The following is a 21,884-nucleotide window of genomic DNA, read 5'->3' as shown; positions in this document are numbered from 1 at the left end:
CGCAGCATGAACTTATCAGGCTGATATCTGCAGCTTCTCTCCGTCTCATCCAACAGCCACAAACTGAAGTCCATGTTCTGATGTGTGTTAATAAGTAGCCTAATAATAAGTCCAGGATGAGCTCCCTCTCTCCCTCCCTCCACTGTGTCCACATCAGATGCGCTGCAGCGTTAATCATAAACCTGTGGGGTGATAGACAGATGTCACAGCGCCGTGTCTAATAGATAAGGAAGCCTGAGAAGGTCAAATGCCACCGAGGGCTGCTGCAGGGGAGTTTTCCCTCCCAGCACAAAAAATAAAATAAAATAAAAAATATCACATTTCATCTTTTGTTGTGATTGTTGCACGTAGAGTAGGCTGACTTTAGCAGGAATAAATGTTGCACATGTTGGAAACCAGCATTTTCTGGCAACACGGAGCGCATTGTTGGGAGTTTTTAATGGTTCATGTTAACGAATAGGCAGGGCCGGCTCTAGGCTGTTTAGGGCCCTGATCCGAATTTGATGTTGGGGCCAAAGACAAACAAACAACAGCATCGCAAATAACTCTGTTGGTGCTTAAGAGGGGCGCATCCAGAGAGTTTGATGTGGGGGCGACCAGGTGGAGATGGGCGGGGCCTAGACTGAACAAACAGACTGACTGAAGGACAGCGACTAAATAAATACATAAACAAGTTTACATCTCACATCGGCTCACTGAGTTATTTAATACATCAATAGAATTTGGAATAGCACGTTTTTAAGCCTATGGCAGCAAATGAACAACATTTAAATTGTGGGGAAAATGTTTGTTTTTAAGATGTATTTAGGATCAGTTACAGGATGCCTGGAGTGAGACATCAGGAGGGATTCCACTTGATGCATCAATTCATAAATGGTTTCCTGAGCTGGGATGTAAAACAACTCAGTTATTAAATCTCTGAAGCAAAATGAGATTTGAAAACCAAACAAGTATATGAAATCATTTTTGATTCCCAAAACATTGGAGCAAATTTAAAAAAAGTTTTGTTCTTCATTTACTTAATGAATGTTTCAGCATTTTAAGATTTAGAATCTGTAAGGATTAAAGATGAGGAGATGATTTTTTTTTTAGCCAATAGAAACTGAATATTCACACCATCCCAATATGATTTAGTGTTGAGATTAAAAAAATAAAAATAAAAGGAAAAGGAAAAAAAACTATCCACAAAGGGCCGCGCAATGCACGACGGCGCGCGAGCGGGGGTCGCCGCGCGCGCAGAAGATGCACAGACCTGTCAGAGAAGCTGCGGCGCCACTATTATTATGATTTAATGTGACAAATGTGCGACGAATACAATGCTGACGGAGATCTGCGCCTCCTTCAGACGTTTCTAAAATTATTATATTTTTGTAGAAACGTCATCACGGAGCTCCTCGCGCCGCTGCAGAGCGACAATAACATCTGGAACAGAATAACTTGACGCTACACGTAAAATATTCGTGGTTTTATTTTCATAAAACAACTGGGCTGTTAAGAAAAAAAAACTATTTTTGTTGTTTACCAAGTCGGAAAATTAAGTTTGTGTTTCATTTTTATGAGTATTTCTTTCCTCCAACAAATTAATTATTATTATTATTATTATTATTATTATTATTATTATTGCATTTAAATATCTCGTTATTTGATTAATTATTTATTAGCAGCTCCAGATCAGGCAAAAAACCGACTCTGACTGTCTGCAGCCAGCGAGTCTCAGGTTTTAACATGAACAGAACTCATGAATTAAAATACTGAAAAATACACACACACACAAAAAAAAATCACCGCAGAGTTCTAGTTTGCTGAGTTTTATTTAGAAACTGTTTTTTTCTTCTTCTTTTATTTGCGCAAAACAAAGAACAGAAATCCTCCCAGAAACACTCGGCAGTAAATTATTGAAGCCTCCATCCTCTCTCTCTCTCTCCCTCCGTCTAATTTTCCCACTTCTTGTGGATCTACAGATCAACTCAAACAAGCGTGCAAATTCCCACAGCGCGGTGAGCCCGAGATGAAATATTGATCCCTGAAATAAACAGGCTGATTCTGGGACCAAAAATAAATAAATCAAATAAAACCCCAGAGTTCTTCGAGTGCGCGGAGGAAGACGCAGGGCGGCGCAGGTACAAGGCCTCCGCCGGGCTGCCTGCAGCCCCATCACTGCTGCAGCCGCCGCCGGGGAGGAAAAGCAGAGCGATAACAAGATTATTATCTTAAGAGCAGATTCATAGAAAGAACGAGTATGATTTTGTGCAGAGCACGAAGCTCATCTAAAATTCAACAAGTCAGCGGGATCATATGGAGAAGAACGCGCCTGGCTCGGATCAGGCAAAATGAAGCGTGAAGAAGGAAGCGCTCCTCTGGCTGCAGCCCGCAGCGCAGCTGATGCGCAATAAATCATTTCTTCAACTATTAATGACGGCGCTTTTCATTTTCAGGGGCCGTTCTGTTCCTCAGCTCCTCTGGTTAGAGTCTCCCGGTCACCTGGTCACATGGAGCCGGTGGCATCACTCTGTGCGAACAGCGCGGCGGTGTGGCGAGCAGGAAGAGGCTGCAGCTGCGCAGGAGGCAGGCCAAAGTGGCGCAAAGCAACGCGGGAGAAGGAGGAGAAGTTTGTTCCGGAGAGTGGATGGAAAGAAGGAAGGAAAGAGAAAGAGAGAGAGAGAGAGAGAGAGAGAGAGAAATAAATAAAGACGGAATTGTTTTTTATTTTATTTTATGAAATATAAAAAACAAGGAAAGATTTTTTTATTTGTTTTACTAACATCATCAGAACAACAGGTCACTTATTGTTAGGGCGGTCTGAGTTCTTCTGAGGCCTTTTGTTGTTCAGCTCAAACTTTCATCATTTCCTCTGAAACCAAGAAAAGAAATGAAAGTGGGAGATGACGAGATAAAAATCTAAAGTCAGATCTGGGAAAAAAAATCCTCAGAGCCTCAGATCTGCTGCGGGGATCATTCCTGTCCATTTAAAACACGGTTGGTCACAATCTGACGAAGTGGGCTATGTCTCCACACACACACACACACACACACACACACACACACACACACACACACACACACACACACACACACACACACACACACACACACACACAGAGAGAGAGAGAGAGAGAGATAGCCAGAAAAAAGAGAAAGGATGTGGTGCAAAAAATGTTTCAAGAAAAATTATCCATCAAACAAGAAAATAGGAAATGTGTTACTGACAATTGTAAAATAAAAAGAAAAAAGAAAAAACATTCAAACCAAACTAATATTATATAATTGTTAAGGAAATAATAGTTATATTAACTTAATAATAATAATAATAATAATAATAATAATAATAATAATAATAATAATAATAATAATAATAATTTTGCGTCAAATGATATTGTTTTTGTCAGGGTTATAATGACTAAAGTTTCAATTTAAAATAAATATATAAATATAGTCGTTTGGGGAAAAGCACGGGATTGAGAAAAAGGAAAAGAAAAAAGAATGAAAAGAACAGAAAACAAAAGAAAAGAAAGAAAAGGAAAAAGAGTGCAGTTGCGTGTTTCTTCAGAGGAACTGAAAGTATCAGAGGAGGTTGAGTGTCTGTCTGATTGTTCGGGGCTCCTGGGGGCCCGGGAGCTGCGCGGGTTCTGCGTGGCTGCGCCGCGGCACTAAAGAGGAGCTGATGGCCCCAAACGGCCCAAATGGCTTGTTTTTAAAGGTTGGATCTCGTTTCCGCGGAACATTAATTTGTCTTTAATTTGTCACTTTCGGGCCGCCCGCTAATTGCTTCCATGCTCAGGTCACGGATCACGGATCCATTATTGCTGCTCCGCTCCATTTTTCACTGAGAGGCGGCGAACACGCAGCTTTAAACCCGCAGCTTTAAACCCGCAGCTTTAAACCAGCCGTCGTCAGCAAAATACAGCTTTCCTAAATTAAGTACTTTATTATTAATTATTAATATCATTATTATCATTATTATTATTCCTTTGTATTTCTTATTAAATATTTTGTGTCACTTCAGATTTAGGAACAAATAAATTATTTATTTAAAAAAATTATTAGCATAATTTATATCAATAATGAAATAAAATATATTTCAGATATTATTATTAAAAGCATATCTATGTGTTTAATTATTTAATAATTATTTAGATATTGGATAAATAATTGTTGTCTATTTTGTTTTGTTTGGTTTTTTTTTTTTACTTTTAGGAACTTATAAAGGTTTTATTAATAATGTTCGTTAATATTATAACCTGAATTTAAATGTGTGTACTCAATTGTGTCCATTTATTATTACATGTGCTCAGTGTAGTTATGTATATATTATTACTATTCATTCATGTATTCCTAAAAGGCATTAAATCATTATTTCAACAGGTGGAAATGCAGCAGGTTATTAATCTGATCAGAAACTTTTAATATTTATCAGTATTCTGTTATTCGTGTTTCCTTAAGCAGCCAGTAGCTGTGAGGCTGAGCTGACCCTTAAAGCCTTGAAGAGTATTTTTCCCATATCCACAAAAATAAATGTGAAGTTTAAAAAAAACAAAAAAAAACAGAGCCTGTCTTCGGGTTTCGTACTTCATGTCAACATTTCTGCTCAACTCAAATGATCAGCAGCGACTCCTGATGACTTCATGGCCTTTGAGTAAAAAGCCGCGCTCAGAGCCGGGGAGGTTCTGGGCTCTCTGGGTCCAGAACCCATCAGGGCGGCCGGGTTCCTGGGCAGACAGCAGCTCTCTGCGCCCGGCCTCCTGCTTCCAGCTCCAATCCGCAACACCAACGATTGTTTTCCTTTCAGTAAAAGCCCCCGCCGCTCGCTTTTCCACCCAGCAACAAGTTCTTACCTGAAATCAAATCCGCCTGCTTAACGAGGAGGAGGGGGCCGGTGAGGGGGGGTTGGGGGGGGGGGCACTTCTAAACGTCAGCACTCTGCACTATGTCATCCAGCTCAAGTATTTGACAGCTGGAATTATCTGTAAATACTTCATTAAAGTGTGTGTGAGCCCCCCTCTGCCTCCCGTTTACTTCCCTCCATGGTCCACTTCTGGTAAGATCGACAAAATGATAACATAAACAAAAAGAAAAAGAAATTCAATTCTCATTTGGTGGAGGTGGGGGGGATGGAGCAGGGGGGGGGCACGATCTACAAAACAGTGGAGGTCTCTGTGATGAAGTCTGGAGTGTGTGTTCAGTGTTTGGAGCTCAGGGTTTACTCAACTGAGCCAGACGCTGAGCGGAGCTGCGGCCTCCACAGGCTGATGGGAAGCAAAGAGGGACAAAAAAAAAAGTGCTAAACTAGAAACCCAAACATCTCCAACCGTTGGTCCAGCAGGATTCGCCGGCAAATCAAAGAAAAAAACCTCTGAGAGCCTTCATCCTCCCTCTGAACGGCGGCTTACCGCAGAGCCGCAACCGATGCGTCTGCGAAACCGCCGGGCGAAGCGTGAAGATGGAAAGCAACAAAGAGGGTGTGTGTGCGTTTCCAGTTTGAGGTCAGAGGTCATCCTGCAGGTCCTACCTTGACGCTCGCTGGGTCACGTCTCGTCTCGTGTCCAGCTCCTCGTGTCCTGCCGCGGCCGCCCGCAGGAGACGATTCCGCTTCACACTTCCTGTCTGATTGGGCGGAGCCCTCCATTCAAAATACACGTCAATCATTTACTGTGGGGCAGCGCCGAGCAGACCCTCTGATTTCTCCAGGGGAAGTCAATGATTGAAAACACGAATTGAGGGACACCCATGATGGCAAGTATTTAGAGTGGCTGTGTGTGTGTGTGTGTGTGTGTGTGTGTGTGTGTGTGTGTGTGTGTGATACTGTTCAGCGACTGTCAGAGTGATAGTGATCTGGCCGGCTGTGTGGAGGGTGCAGGGTCAGAGGTCACCTCAGTGCTGTGATCTTGTGTTTGTTATTGCTTTGCTGCCCTTGGACGGGTTAACATAGCACACACTGCATCAGCTGCTCCACGCACTTCCTCTGTCACACACACACACACACACACAAACCCACACATACGCTGCTCAGCCAATGGGTCTGTGAGAGGCGTCTGAGGGTCACTTCCACATGTGTTGATGGGTCAGAGTGAGTTAATCTAAACTGGTGAAATGTTATATCCCAGCGCAGGGCGGGCAGGAGCTGCCGGTTCATTGTGTTCAGACTGGAGTCGCGACCAGCATGTTTGACACTTCACTGCTTCAGGATCGGATGCACAAAAATCCCGTCGCACTTAAAAGGGGCAGTATTATGTGTTTACCAGGCACTTTGTGCCATTTTAGATCACCGTCTTACCTTCAGTTGTTGTAAAAATGCTGTACACGTCAAATATGACTTAAAAGAAATTTGACTTTGTAATTTAACATGTTGAAATTAAAGGATTTCTCAAACATGCATGAAGGAATCAAAGCAACACTCCAGGTATGTTTTTGATGAAGGAATACAATTGTAACGTGATGTAAAGCTCAAGCCCTTTCCACCGTCCCGTGGTTTTAAGAGAGGGGGTCGTCTGGAATCCACAGGTGTTTTATTCTGTGTGGAGTCAGAGCAACACCGCCAGACTGCAGCAGCAAAGCGCATTTCCAAGTCTTTTTGTGTGAGTGTGTGTGTGTGTGGTTTTGGGAATTGACCGTCTGACGGGACAACTCTCCCCTGCCTGCATCAGTTTGTCAGAGATAACTAAACAAGTGTTATTTTTCTTAAAAATAAAAAGATAATGAGTTTCGCTATAAGTGGACCCCAAATACTTACCCTCACCCCCATGACACAGTCGGAGGTACTATCAGTACTGAACCTTAAAAATATATCAGAACTGTGACTTAAATTTCAATCTGTTCTCACATTCTGCTCAGTCTAGGCTCTATCTGTTTTAATGTTATCAGAGAATATAATAGACAGGTCAATGGAAGCATAGATTCACACAAAGGTCAAATATAACAATAAAAAAAATATCAAATCGACTTGTGTGATGAATTGGAAATTTTACCAATACATTTGGTTACATTTTTCCTAACTGTTTGTATACCAGGTGCCTTTTACGATTGTATTTTTGGAAAAGGGCCTTGTGAAAGGAAAACCACCAATGCTTGGATGGTAAAATGAAATGTCTAACTATATTTTTGACAAAATTCACAGCAGTACAGTTCTTTTATACATATGTATTAGCCGTAGTTATATTTGTTAAACCTGGCACTATGTTGACAGTATAATATGAGACATAATCTGTGAAAATATTGAGCTCCCCTGCCTCCTTCATGAGATACTATTACCGACTGAACAAATGCACAGCTGTCTACCAAAAACAGCCAAAAAACAACTCACTGTCATCAATGTAGCCATGCTAACTAGCCTTAGCATTCACAGCAGCAAGAGCATTCAAAACGTCACAGTTTTAGTTGCCTTGGAGCGTGCAGATGACTCTTTTTCATCGCGTTTTTTTTTGTTTGTTTTTGTTTTTTTACATATTTCATTAAATAACAAAGACAGGAAAGCAAATCCTACCTGTGTGATCCCTGGGAGGAGGAGGATGGATATTTCCAGCTTCAGGTGGTGTTTCTGAGACTTCCACAGGAGCAGGAGGTGAAGTGGTAAGAGCTCTACTCTTTCTGGCGACTAGATTTGACTGTTTAGCCAATTGTGAGCGTCTTAGCTCGACGCTCTGGATGAGCTGGCAAATGTCACGGTAGAACAACCGGGTGAATTAGCTCTTCCGTTCGCGGAAAAAAACAAACAAAAACAAAAAAAAACAACTGTTAAACCGGCGAGCCCGCCTCTACTACGCACGTGGTGAAAATGTCAGGCCTCAGAACTGCAGAAGGGTTGTTTATTTTTAGCTAGCTTAACTGCACAGTCACATTTAGATAACAATAAGAGCCCCAAGCCGTCAAATAAACAAATGTAAACTGACCAATAACATTTAGTTTTATACCCTTTTTCCACCACAATGTTGTTAATAGTAAAGGGGGTTAAATAATAATAATAATAATAATAATAATAATAATAATAATAATAATAATAATAATAAATTTTAAAAACTAAAATGTAAAGGAAAATTTACGCACAGTGTTCAGCCGTACAGCTGCAGGTCCTACTGGTGGGTCACAAATCGGGTCAAATCTGTGGTGTTATCCAATCCTGTGGATTACTGATAACTGATCCTGAATAGTAAAGCTACTTATAAGATATTACTCTTTTCTGTCCAGGTGTATTGACTTTAAGACTAATTCATGATGTGACCTTTAGTTTCAACCACTTAAAGACTTCACTGTATTGTTAATAGAAAATGTTTTATGATTCTCTATTTGAAACTGCAAATGAAAAACAGAAAAATCATTTTAAATATCAAATTAATTGAGCTTACTGAACTGTTTGATAACTAGGATCAATAGGAATGTAAGTGTGATTGAATTGTCTTTATTTTTTGGGGGGGGAGATGCTTTGAGATGATATTTTTTGTGAATTGGCACTATTGATGTAAATTGAATTATCATGTTGGGTTTTTATATTTTCCATAAGGTCAAATAAAATAACCGCTGTTTGTCTTTTTACTAATAAGGACTCCACCGGGAAACATGATAGCTCCACTGTTAAACAGTCAGCTTTCAGCAAGATGTTATTTAAGATTCAGCCCTTGATTAGCTGCTCGTTCTGACAGCACACACTCAGATCTTTCAGGATTTGCTTCACACAGACAGACTTCCAAATGTTTCTGTGATGCAGCCGCCACATGAATACAATCACAGCCACATCTGAGAGCCGCGCCGACTGCAGCAGCGCCAGAAGAGGTATGGTAGCGCAGACAGAGGACGGTTCTCTGTGCGTCACACACCTCCTCTGAGTGTGGCGGTCGCTGCCCACCCACCTCCTTAAAGTTCAGATTTCAAACACTCTAATCCCCTGTAACACAGAGGATGCCAGGGAAGGTGTGTGTGCTGGAAAAAAGCGGACTGTATCCTCTTAATCAGCCGGTATTTATTGTCTGTGGAAGGTTAAAATCAACATGTTCAGGATTCCAAAGCGAGCCCTGCGGCCTCAAAACTGCTGTTCAAATAATCGCAGCACAGATACCAGATAAACATCATAAAAATTCTTCCTCCACCGCAGTCCTCCACTTCTCACCTGATGTTTCAGCTTGCTAAAATCCGGATCCAGGTTGTGACACTCTTCCACATCCTCAGTCAGACAGTCTACATGTGGTTTTATATCTGTGCGCGCACACACACATGTGCGGATATCAGTCTGCGCATGTGTGTGTGTGTTTGTGTGCGTGTGTGTGTGTGTGTGTGGCGTTTCTGCAAATGCTTGAATGAAATGAAAACAAATGGGGATCTTAAGTGAGGTGAACATGACTGATGGAGCTCTGTGTGGGGAACAGAAGCATTAGTGTGTATGGTGAGTGGTCTGGTTTGGCACATGGGCTCTGTCTGTGTGTGTGTGCGTGTGTGTGTGCGTCGGGGTGTGTGTGCGTGTGTAGGAATGATGAAGCAGATGAAGAGAGGTGGGATGGAGTCAGTGAAGATCTGATGTTGCCAGAACCTGCCATGTGTCATCTATTAGCCGAGTTCAGTTACAATGATTTAGTTGCCAAAGCATCACATTAGCTCCACAGATCCAAAACATTCAGTGTGTGTGTGTGACGGGAAAGCCAGATCCTTGTTCACATTAAGTGAAGTTCCAAAGTCATATCGTGACATTGTTTATTTCTCACACTGCTGCTTGTCTTTTATTGCCCTGAGAATATCGAGTGCCATGGCAACACATACCAAATGGCTGGGTGAGACGTTTTGGGAATTCAGCAGGTATTAGAAGCAAAGTGCAGGGCAGCAGTAGTTTAGACGTTCTAGTGAAACTGATGGTTTTTACACTGGAAAGGCAATGTGTTTTTTTTTCTTTTTGGTTTTTTGGGGGGTTTTTTGTTTTTTTCTTGAAATCCAGTCAGGTGAAACTAAGTAAAAAAGTAAGAGTTTAATCAAAAACAACTTAATCTAAAAAACATTTCACAACGCTTTTTTTGCATTATTTGGTTCTCTACAAACTTTAACTTATTACTTAAAGGTGCTGTATGTAACGTTTGTTAAGAAATAAAAATAAACATATTTTTTACATATTTGCTGAAACTCTCCCCATGTGGTGACAGAGAGTTAGACAGATAATCTGTCTAACTCTCTGTCTCTCTGAAGTAGCAGCTCAGCTCCTCGCTGAGCTGCTACTTCCATCTGTAAAACTGCACCAAACACAGCCAGGAGGAGGGACTTAGCACTGTCAATCAATCTCATGTACTCGCTGCTAAATGTGCTAATCGCAGAGAAACAACTTATTGCTAAAGGAAAACTGTTTATGCACTATCATCAGTGGCCATGCTAACTAGCCTTAGCATTTATGACAGTCTGTGCTAGCTGCAGAGTAGCACAGAGTAAGGTGGGAAGGGGATAGGAGGGATGAGCATCATCTCATGGAAAGGTGATGGACAGCTCTAAGACCGGCCTCCTGGCTCTGATTGGTTGTTTCTAGTTAGCACTGGGAGAAGGCAGAGGAGCTCCATTTTTTTTCACATATTACCTGTCTCATATTTTTCAACAAAAATGTAAGAAGATAGTTTTCTATAAAAGTTACATGCTACAGCTTTACAGGGGGAGTAAGTACCATGTAAAATCATTGTTTTTGAACTTCATATCAGGTTGTAATGTTATTCTTTCATCAAAAACACACCTGCAGTATTTGATTCTTTAGTTCATGTTTGGGAAATCCTTGAATCACCCCTGGCAACCATTCTGGGGTGCCTCAACTCTCTTTAATAGTGTAATGAATAATGTTCACTGAGAGCATATGGTTCATTATCTTCTCAGGGTGGAGATGAAACTCTCAGCTGAATCTGTCTGTAACCGTTCTCCACCACTTTATCTGGAGTCCTCTTTGATCGTTTTATCTGGAGATTTTTTTTATTTTTATCTTGCTGCTTAAACAAGTTAAGGTCAGTTTGGTCACACATGATGTTGAAAGTATGAATATACAAGCAGGATAAGACCCCTTAGAGTGGGTTTCTTTGCTTCTCTTGGTCTCATTCTTAAGTTGAACTAAGCAGAAGTCCAGTGCTGCCAAGCAACGGCTGATTCTCTGATTTTTACTCATCAAATTGTCAATCTTATCTCTTTGTATTGTCTCCTCTGGAGTAAAAGCTATGGGTTGAAAGCTCCTGAAAAGCAGAGTGGCACAACAGCTTGCTCTCACAAAGCTCCGGCTATTTTCACAAAACTTCTCCCCCTCACGGAGCAGTCATCCCCCACTCAGCTCCTTCAGACTAGCCAGCAGAAATCAGCAACACCTGGTCTCATTGGAGGAGCTTCTTCTCAGTGAAACGCTGGTAAAAACATTTGTTAAAGGGTTAATAGAGGAGCCGTGTTGGGATGACTTCCTGAAGGCAGCGCTTCAGGAAGAGGAGTTTTTAAAGAGACAGAGGCCCAATTTGAAGGCATTCATTTCCAAAGACTTATTTCTTTTAAGTCATGTTTGGGGTATAATGCACTTTTATAACAACTGAAGGTAACTCAGTTACTTGACTGTATTATAAATCGGCACTATGTGGCTAGAAAATACATAATACCGCCTCTTTAAAAAACTAAGCTGTTGAAGATACAAGAAAAAGTATGAAATACAAACGATTTTCAGTTTTTATTACAACTGAAGGTAACAGTTACTTGACTGTGTTATAAAAAGGCACGATGAGGCTTGAAAATACAACAAAACTTTTGAAGATGCAAGATAAAGGTATGAAATGCTTCAAGTTTGAGGAAATTTAGAAATAAATTTGGTCATCTGTCAGAGAAAGGAGGGGAGCGCGAGGTGACAGAGCCAGGTAGAGTGGAAAAGGAGAGAAGTGAGGGCCAACACTTTCCTCCGACCCCAGCCGGGCCTGTTTTATCTCAGAGGGAGGAGAGAAAGAGGAAGCGGGGTCTTCGAGGGGACAAGGCCAGGCTCGTCACTGCGGTGAGGAGAAGGGAGAAAGGAGAGGAGAGCAGAGGGGAGGATGGTAAGATGAATCTGCTGCAAGCCTGGGGGTCTGCCTGCCCATTCGTCTGCATGTCTGGGCTCTGTGGAAAGCCCTGCTCCAGGGGCTAACTGATTAGTTCTTAATTTGAGGGCTGTCTTGAGGGAACGGCCAACGTTTCTGCCCACCGTCTATAAACCCCGCAGCTCCCGGGAGGCTGTGGCTGCTGCAACAGGACCCCAACAAGCATGTCAACATGCACATGCTTATGAAATGATGGATAAGCAGATGAGGGGATTGTGAGCAGGAAGTGATTGTTTTAAACAGACGGCAGCAACACAAACCTTTCTGTCCTATAAAAATACAGACACTGTAGAGTTCAGCCAGGCTTTGATGCTCAGGTTAACTGATTAGAAAAAGCTTATTTCTATCTCCATTAGATCACATGACTGCATGAATTCAAAGGAATTACTTCCATAAAACAGCAAATAATTTAATAACAATAACCTTTCAATTGAACCTAATATTATATTCAATAACAGTCCAATGTCTTACTATGTCTTTACATGGAATGTTTAATGTTTAAATATCTCCACGTCCATGCAAACGGATGTCTAAGTAAAACCATCCTCATTTCTGAACACAACTAACAGTTGAATCCAACACGGTTTTCACTAAGCTTGCTATGATGACGACTTTTTAATTCACGTTTAAGCTAAATTAGTAGAATAAAAAGCAAAATTAAATAAACAATTTAAACCTGTTGCTCAAAACATTCTGGATGTTGTGGACTCTATGAGCCCACCTTTGAATTTCCAAGGAACAAATGAAGGTCGGGGGTCGTTCTGTGACCTCTGTGGTTCAAACCTTCACTCTGCTGCTGTGTCTTTGGGAACAACATTCATTCATTGTCATTTACTATTCATTGAAACTCAAAATGGCTTTTATTGATATCGTCATTTAGTGATGAATTTCTAAGTAATTTCTTCTAGCGTGACAAAAGATTTTTCTTTTAATTAGCAGGTTTTTGCTAATGATCGTGTTACGTGTGAATTTGGCTAATAGAGGTTTACAACACTATGCTGATCCACGGGTGATTCCAATCTGATTACAATTATTTATGCTGCATCCAATTGCTACAATAACACTATTTGATTCTGAGAAATCGCTTCCTACTAATTATGTTATGAGCCGAGTTAAATTCTATGCATATAGTGAGATTTTATTCTCTCATCTCTGGAGGCTAAAACCCAGAAAATTCAGGCTGTAAACCAGAATGGATGTGGAAGAGATGCAAACAAACCTGATTAGCTAAGAACTCATTCCTGAAGGTTTTTTTAGGACATATTTCAAAGAAATGATAGAAACCAACTGCATGAAGAGAAAACAGAGACGAGGATATGACCAACAACACAGGAATCCATAAAGATAATGACTGACAGATTTAGGTGAAGTTAACAGAAAGCAAAGCTAACTAAACACAGCAATGCAGTATTTGTCAAAACTGTCATTTTTTTATTATATATTTTTTTTAGAAAGGGAGCAAGTTACAGTTAACTCCTGGCTGTCTGAACTTTGGCCATAATGAAAACCTCCGCTGCGTGACCGTGTCTGCAAAGAATGTTCACCGCTTCTCCTGATTATTTTATCATGTCCACAAATGTTAGAGTTGATTTTGACCAGAACTTCTTTCGATGGCCGCCACTCCTGAAACAAATAAACATATCGACGGTTCTCAGCGCTGAAAAAGTTTTGGCTGCTGGTTTTTGTACTGACCTCTTCTCGCTCTGCCTGTCAGGACAACGAGCGCATTGACCACAGCGCTCTTTAAGCTAAACCATTAAGCAAAGAAGTTAGGTACGATTGCACCAACCTGCTGATGAAAATAGTTAGAGCTTCTGAATGTAAGATTATAGATCTTTAGATTAAAATTATGTTTTTTTTTTCTTTATTTCAGATCATTCTGTAGAAAGACAACCTGAGGGAATGTGACTGACCACCGGCCACAGATAAGTTTGTCACTTATCCCCCCCAAGAATCATAAAATTGTGAGGATTCAGACTGAAATTAGATTATGGTTCTGTGATCAAGCATGCATTTAATAATGTAAAATCCACTAATGTGATTGAATTAAAATAATTCTGCATAGAGGAGTGGGTCAAAAATCATCTACAACTAGGTCCAAGACTCACTGCCAGTTATCACAAACCTTTGATATCAATTATTATCACCAAGGGCGGCGCAACCAGGTAATAGGTTTTCAGGGGCAATTCTTTTTTTTTTTACACAGGGCAGGTTGGGTTGAAGAGATTTTTATTCTTATTTTTGTCTAATAAATACAATCCTGATTTGAAAACAGCATATTTCATCTTCCTGAAATTAAAATTAGCTGGATTATCTGAAACATTTACATGATTAAATCCATAAGGGGACAGACAGTGTGTTCTAACTAAATATGGCTGCCGAAGAAACTGTTGTGCAATCAGTGCTGAATGCTATTAGCATCTCATGTCAGGTTAGCTTATGTTTTAATGTTACACACGATATTGCGGTTGTAATTAGAGCTATATACAGTATTTATTGCTGGCAGCTTTAAGCAAAGAGGCTGATATTTATCCAGTGATTATGGGCACTAAAGCTCAGCCCTGCTTTGTTTTCCCTGTGTTGTTTGGCCATTGCCATGACACTGTGCGGGTCTCCACAGTCAACAAGCAGCCAGCAATCTCCCATTAGATCAGATGCTATTAGGGCAGAGAGGAGTCACTGAGCAAACAGTCACCCTGCCTTTAACGGCGAGTTATCTAATCTTGTAAACTGGGATGAGCTGGACTTTGGAGTTCACAGACAGGAAGGCCAGTCTGTTCGTCAGCATTGTTTAGAAGGAAATGCCACTCAAGATGTGACGGGTCTCCATTGGTCCATGGCGCTTTACGAGGGGGGGGTGGGAGATCAGATAAGAGGTCTGGGTGGTTCTTTGCTGTGGAGCTGATAACATCTGATGCTGATGACTGGAGATGGAGCCTCGTTTCAATGCGTTCGGCCTCAGGTTGTGTTAAAGGCCTTGAGGAGCCGTGACCAAACAGATGAGATGCTATATGGGATTAAACAGGGTTGGCTTTGTCGATTTTTCCCTTCCCGTCTAAAAGCAGGTTCCGTTTTTGCCCATCTTCACTCACTGTATGGATAAATGGATCGTCAAATTTACAATTTGCTTTCTAGCTGAGAGAGCAAGTTAACATGCATGGAGCAATTATCAATCCAAAGTGATTCACGTGATAAAAACATAAAACATAAAGATATAATTAATGATGTTTTAGTTGTCAATGAAAATGTCATTTTAAAAAAAAGGGGGAAAATTTAGCTGTCATTTAGAAGAACTCCGTATTGCAGTATTTTTGCAGTTTTCTGGAAGTTTGTTCCAGATTAGTGGTGCATAGAAGCTGAATCCTGCTTCTCCTCATTTTGGAACCAGAACCAGAAGACCTGAAGGGTCTGGAAGGTTGATACAACAACAGCAGATCTTTAATGTCTCGTGGTGCTAAGCCGTTCAGTGATTTAGAGTCAACAGTATTTTGAAGTCTATTCTCGGAGCTGCAGTGAAGGACTCTAGCATTGAGTGATGATCTCTGTCCTCCTGGCTTTAGTCAGAACCTGAACTGCAGATGTTTTTCTCTAGTGAGCCTGTTGGAGCAATTTGGGGGTCAAGTGAACATAAACGGTAGATATTATCACTGGAATTATTGTGTTATGTTCTGTTTAATTTTATCCCTTATGAATATTGGTTTAAAAAAAACTTAAATTATAAAACAATTATTATTATTCTACTTGAGTTTGTATATTTGTGATGATGCAATTTGCTTTTATTATTTTTGTTATTTTACTAAAGTATCAGAATCATTGAGTACATTTATCTTTTGTCTGACTGATTATGTCATTTCCACGAGTTAAATTTGACGTTAATGATCTGACAGAAACCCAAATACTTAATGCCTCTCCTCATTTAAATAATCTTGAACTAGTATTTGTCCATCAATATTAAGGAATTACTGACTTGAAACAAGCTGCTGTGTCTTGCCGAAAGCATACTTTTAAGTTAGTTTTGTCTCATTTCAAGTGTACTGAGATATTAGAACTAGAAACTAGACAAAAAGAAAAACACCTGGTAAGATTCTGTGTTTTTGCAGTGTACAGATAATGGATGGAATGGATTGAATTTCTTTTTAAATCGTTTTGTCAAAATCTAGAAATCTGTAAAGAAAAGGAACAGATGTCATTTCCCACATTGACAGCACCTGAGAAAACAACCTTCTGTCAGGAGAAAACTGGTCAAATATTTATAATTTGGCCCTTGTGACTTTATGTGAATGGGAGGTGAGTGTTCTCGACTCTGTGACTGGCACATCAGACAGGTAAAGTGTCAAACCTGTTTGAAGACTGTTGCCCAACACACTGATATGTGTGTAAAGAACAACATCATTCAAAGACCAACAAACAATATTCCCTTTAATATTTTAAGTGACTCGAGCAAATGATTTCCTGATTTATGAATTGCAGACAATTTAATTCCGACTGTTGTTTTATTGAAAGAAGCGGAGGTGATATTTAACTCAGTGAAGGTCAAGGACCAATAAAACCAGAATAAAACAGGCTTTTAAAACAAGAGATTTTATTGAATGAAATTCTTCCTGAGAGTAAAAACATTCACACTGACAGTAAAGAAATGTTTTCCTGACTGTGTGGGCTGAACTTCAGCACCAGATCCTCCAACAAACAATTAAAGAAAACTGATTTTTTTTATGGCATCCTTAGAGGAGATACAGTGACAGTAGCTCCAAACTGTGATGACGAACACACTGGAATCTGATTGTGTGAACTGTTGCTGTTCTGAAGATGTGTGTGTGTGTGTGTGTGTGTGTGTGTGTGTGTGTGTGTGTGTGTGTGTGTGTGTGTGTGTGTGTGTGTGTGTGTGTGTGTGTGTGTGTGTGTGTGTGTGTGCGTGTGTGTGTGTGTGCGTGAGTGTGTATGTGACTGCTGTTGATGGGTGTTTGGGTACTGGTGTATTTTTATTTTTTCAGTTTTATGAAAATCAGTAAACTGAAGATAAAAATTTGTAGAACAGATTGACAAAAATTTGTGAAGGTCTCTTCCGCATTAAGCTTTTGTTCGCTGCGGAGGTAACAGTGGCGCCCCCAGCAGGAGGTCCCCCCAAACATCATTCAGTTAATAAAAATTAATCTTCTGCAATTGAGGAACAAAATTAAAACCCAATAAATAATTTATTAAATAATAACATGAGATTGTACATTTAAGTAAATTATCAAGGAGCAACTAAACACATTTCAAACCAGCAGATACCAACCAGTTGTATCAGACCACTGGTCACACAAGCTGCATTTCTGTTGCAAATGTCCACAAAGCTTTGTCAATATTCCACTAATGTTAATTACATACAATTTCTCAATTGTGGTGTTTCCATTAAATAAGAAATGCACATGTGAATAAGCTTATTCACGTGATGAGTCATTAAGGAACATGCCTACTACTTCCTGTCTTCAGGTTCTTCGTGGAAACATTCGGTTGTTGATCTTGTGAATTATGATGCAAAAAACAATGTTTCCATTGCAATTTTGTAAAATAAACCATTTTTTATAAAACCTCCTTCACCCACGTGGCAAAATCTTTTTTTTTTTTTATCAAAAAACAAGTTTTTTTTCAGAATTGCCATGTTTCCATTAAGCAAATTTATTTTAGAAATGTCAAATTGTGCAATTTTATGGTCAATGGAAATGCAGGCTATGCTGTGGAAACACTAAGTCAGTTTTCTAAGCTCAGTTTAATTCATGTTGAATAGACAGTAGCTGCATTTCCATTGACCACATAATTGAGCAATTTATTTATTTATTTTTATATTTTTTCAAACAGACAGAAAAGACAATCAAGAAAGAAAAAACCCCAAAATAAAATACAATGAAACAAACTTAAGAAATAAAAGGTAAAACTAATTATTTTGCCCGAGTGACATGCAAATTTTATATTTTCTGTTTGAAAAGGAGCAGGTAGAAGATACAATATCTTATAATGTCCTGCCCCTTTCAAACTTATCAATTTATAATCAATTAACTGTCAGAACATCAAAAAGAGACAACTTTTTTCCATTTTACATGAGATTTAAATATGTACAATTATTTAAAAACTTTTTATATAATCAATAGCATTTATGGACTATAAAACAGTCATCTTATATTACATATTTTGAAATAAGCTCAGTTTTAATCAGTTTTTAAGCTGGTTTATGTTTGTACTTTTTTTAAAACTCATCATTCAATCCATTCCAGACATTCACTCCACGCACCGATGAACAAAAACTCTTCCTTGAATTTGACATTTCAAAAATAAATTTGCTTAATGAAAACAAGCCAATTTTTAAAAAGCTCTTGTTTTGAAATAAAAAAAATGTTTGCTCTAGGATGAGGTAATTCTTTTGGCTGTATCAAAATTGGTTTATTTCACAAAACTACAATGGACACACATTTTTGCATCACACGAGTCACATGATGATGATCAACAGCCAGGTTTTGCCACTGACAAAAACCACAAAGAAGAGGACATCAAGTAGTTTGAGGATCATGTTTCTGAGTGACCTATCACATGTACAAATTTATTCAAACTGATTTTAATTCTGTTTCTTATTTAATAATTGTGAAAATGTGTTTTTTTTTTGTTGTTTTTTTTACATTAGAGGAATACTGACAAACTTTTGTTTTGCTTGTTTGTAATGGAAATGACAGTGAAAGGTTTTCTCACAGAGTGTTTTCTGTGTTTTGCTCGTTGGTGTGCTCATCTTTGTCTGTCCCCCTCCCTCCATTTCCCTCAACGCTGAGTTCCAGAGTCCAGGCTGAGGAGTCGGAGACGGCAGCCTGGCCCAGCCTGCCCAGCGTCAGGCTAAGTGCCTCTGACAGCCCACCGCACAGTTATTAACTGTGATCCCCCTCTACCGGGCCTGAACAGGGTCCACCAGAGGGCTCGGCTCCAAACACAAAGACCGCTTTCACCTTTGCATACCTTCCTGACCCCTCAGCACTCACTAATACATATTTACATGATTTCATATATGAATCACACACTTTTAGCTGCCCTGCTAACATTTCCTCTCCCTGCCGGGAAGAATTTGATGCTTTCATAAGAACATCTGTGAAGGTGTCGCCGTCACAAAGTGGTTCGTACGAAGTGTGTGCACACCACTGCTGCTCATACCTTCAGTCTCCGTGTCCCCTTATGGAATGTCGTCCCCATCGCTCGTGGCTTTTATCCATATAGGTGGTCTGCTGTGCTGTTTGTCCCGCGCTCGGCCTCCTGCGTCCCCAGCCACCCCTTCTCCTCCTCACAGGATGTGGGCGACCAGCGAGCCATCAAACAACAACACAACACGGGTCATTAGAAGGCAAAATTGGGAGAGAAATAAATAAATTCTGGAGCAGAAAGGGGGAGGGCGGATGAGGGAGAGAGAGTGAGATCCATAATGACAGCTGACTAAGTTTAGCCACAGAAAGGCTCTGAGATAAACAGCAGCTCGTCCCGGCTAACCGGAGGGCTGCGAGTCGCTGCGACGAAAACCCCCAAAACCTGTTTTTTTTTTTTTTTTCTGCCCACATCGGCCATAATGACAGTACCGCCATTCAGTTGTTGAATATTTGAGGCCGTTCCCTTTGAGGTGACTGGCTTTAATATAGAAAGAGGACAGACACAGCGGAGCGGCGGACGTCCCCAGCAGTGTTCAAAGCTGCGGCGGGACAATGATACGGCTGACATGCATTATTCCCTACAAAAGCTGCCCTTTGTTTGCTTTATGCCCAGATCCCACAAATTGTAGGCTTCGTCCATCAGCGTGTTTTATTTCAGTCACAATCTGTCCTCGTTTTTTTTCCTGTCCTTTACTGACCTTGGCATTTATTGATGTGACAAACACACTGAAAACCCTGTTTCGGTTCCTCTCTGCGGAAGCCTAGCTGTGACCTGTTAGAACAGCTGGAAGGATAAAAACTCCAGTAAGGTCAGACCAGTCTGGGAACGGCTCTCAGGCCTCATTCTAGGAGCTCAGGTTATCCTCAACTATCACTGTAGTAAACTGCTTCAGGCTTCGGCCACTGGAGGACAAACAGGCCACTTTTCCTGACGTTCTTCTCCTACTGTTCTCCAACTTCGTTTTTTTCTTTTGCTGTTATTTCAACCGTTAACGTTTGTTTTTTCTGGTGTTCTGTTTGGCTGTGGTTCCCTCCAGGAAGAGGACATCAGTGGAGCTAATGCTGCCATCAACTAACCATTCTCCCTCTCCTGCTGTCATTTTTATTTATTTGGTAGGAACAAGGCATATCAACTGACATTTCTGTAAATGCGCCAGGATTAGCTAAATAGCCCAGGGCTATTTTTCAGCTGTTGTCCCTGAACATTAACTTTTGTGTCTAGTTATTGCTTGTTACTCTAGTTTAGTTTAGTTATTCTTTAATGTTGTATTAATTTCCTAGTCCCCAATATACTCTCCCTCTCGCCCCCTGTGTCACTTTTTCTCTCTCTCCCTTCACACCTGCAACCCGTTAACTAATCAGTCAGGTCATTTGTCCTACATTCACTCTCCCACCTTTTAAACACTTCCTCTGCTGTCACTCCTGGTTGGATCCTCCTTTAACTCCCATCACTTCCCAGTTTCATCCTGCTGGCTTTTTATTCCCAGTTTCTGTTTGTTTTTTTTTGTTGCTCTCTGGCTCCCTGCCTTCCCTGTGATTTTTTTGTACTTTTTGATCCTTCAGTTTGAATTAAAACTACAAAGCCAACTCGATGTCTTCGCCTGCTGCTTTGTGTCCTTCAACCAATCTACACATCCTTCTCAAAACAGGTAAAAAAAATATATATAGAAAACAAGATGTTTTTTCCCCTTGTGAAATAATCTACCAGTGGAACTAGTACGTTTTATTAATGTTCAAGAATTAATGACATAAAATGAACTCATGTGTCTTGCTGATAAGTTACAAGAAAGCTTTGCCCTATTTTAGCATACTAAGATATTTGTACTATAGCTAGATGAAAATACTTGATAGTAAAACAAGCCCAGATCATCACTTCTCCATCACTTTGGTTTGTGTGAGGTATAGTGCTCCTTTGCTTGACTTTCTTCAAAATGTTTATTTCCCTGCCCATCAGCACAGCCCTCTTGCAAGTGGAAAATGCAGGAAAAAACGTAAAAAGAGAAATCCAAGAACTGTCAATCCAGGAACTTTGCCTTGGATTGACTCAGCTCCTTCTTTGCCAGAACAGATTGAAGCATCATCCTCATTGCTGCCATCACTGATGAAGAGGAAACTGTCTAGATTGGCTGAAACTTGTGAATAATTGTCACTAAAGAATGTTGAACGTCAGACTGCTGTAGCCTTTCCCAGACTGATAGTATTTAATATATTACATTATATTTCATTCAGTGTGACTTTTGGAAAAGTCAAAGGGAATGCAACATTTTTTTGTGGAAAGTGATAATTCTCTTAATCTGCCAAATGTTTCAAGAATCAGTTTTCAAACAATCAATTTTAAATTGCAATCTGAATGACTGATTCTCTGTTAAAGCTGCAAAATGTAAGTTTTCTAAAAGAAAAAAATAAGTATTTTTTGTTTTGTTTTTTTTACATATTTGTTAAAATGACCACCATGTCGTGACAGTATTTAGACAATCTGTGGAAAAGATCGAACTACGTTGGCTTCTCCCAGTGCTCCCAGTACAAACTGCAGAGATACACCACTCAGTCAGAAACAACCAATCAGAGACAGGAACAGGGTCTTAGCGCTGTCAATCACTCTCGTGCTCACCTGCTCCCCGGTGCTCTCTGTTACGCTACAGCTGGTTCCCCACAACATAGCCTGCCACCAATGCTAACGCTA

General features: G+C 40.2%; 1 protein-coding gene and 1 long non-coding RNA gene across 3 annotated transcripts in view; one reads left to right on the top strand and one right to left on the bottom strand.

The window, feature by feature from the left end:
- The window catches only part of satb2 (SATB homeobox 2), a 73,398-nt gene extending 65,836 nt beyond the window's left edge, over positions 1 to 7,562 (bottom strand). The window contains exon 1 of the mRNA XM_081598896.1: positions 7,478 to 7,562. The gene's annotated coding sequence lies outside the window, so the exon portion shown is untranslated. The remainder of the gene's footprint in view (positions 1 to 7,477) is intronic.
- On the top strand, positions 7,473 to 21,370 carry LOC145548280 (uncharacterized). 2 transcript variants are annotated; one of them, XR_014084474.1, is made up of 5 exons: positions 7,473 to 7,563; positions 13,918 to 14,008; positions 16,205 to 16,331; positions 20,765 to 20,850; positions 21,156 to 21,370. It is a non-coding gene; the product is annotated as an uncharacterized LOC145548280 (long non-coding RNA). The 2 variants fall into 2 exon arrangements; XR_014084473.1 differs by lacking the exon at positions 16,205 to 16,331.
- Positions 21,371 to 21,884: the final 514 nt, after the last annotated feature.

The sequence above is a fragment of the Poecilia reticulata genome, chromosome 2 (assembly GCF_904066995.2).
Source record: "Poecilia reticulata chromosome 2, P_reticulata-male-v2, whole genome shotgun sequence".
In the NCBI taxonomy this organism is placed as follows: Eukaryota; Metazoa; Chordata; class Actinopteri; order Cyprinodontiformes; family Poeciliidae; genus Poecilia; species Poecilia reticulata.
The sequence above is the reverse complement of the archived record's forward strand: the minus strand, read 5'-3'. Positions and strand labels throughout refer to the sequence as shown.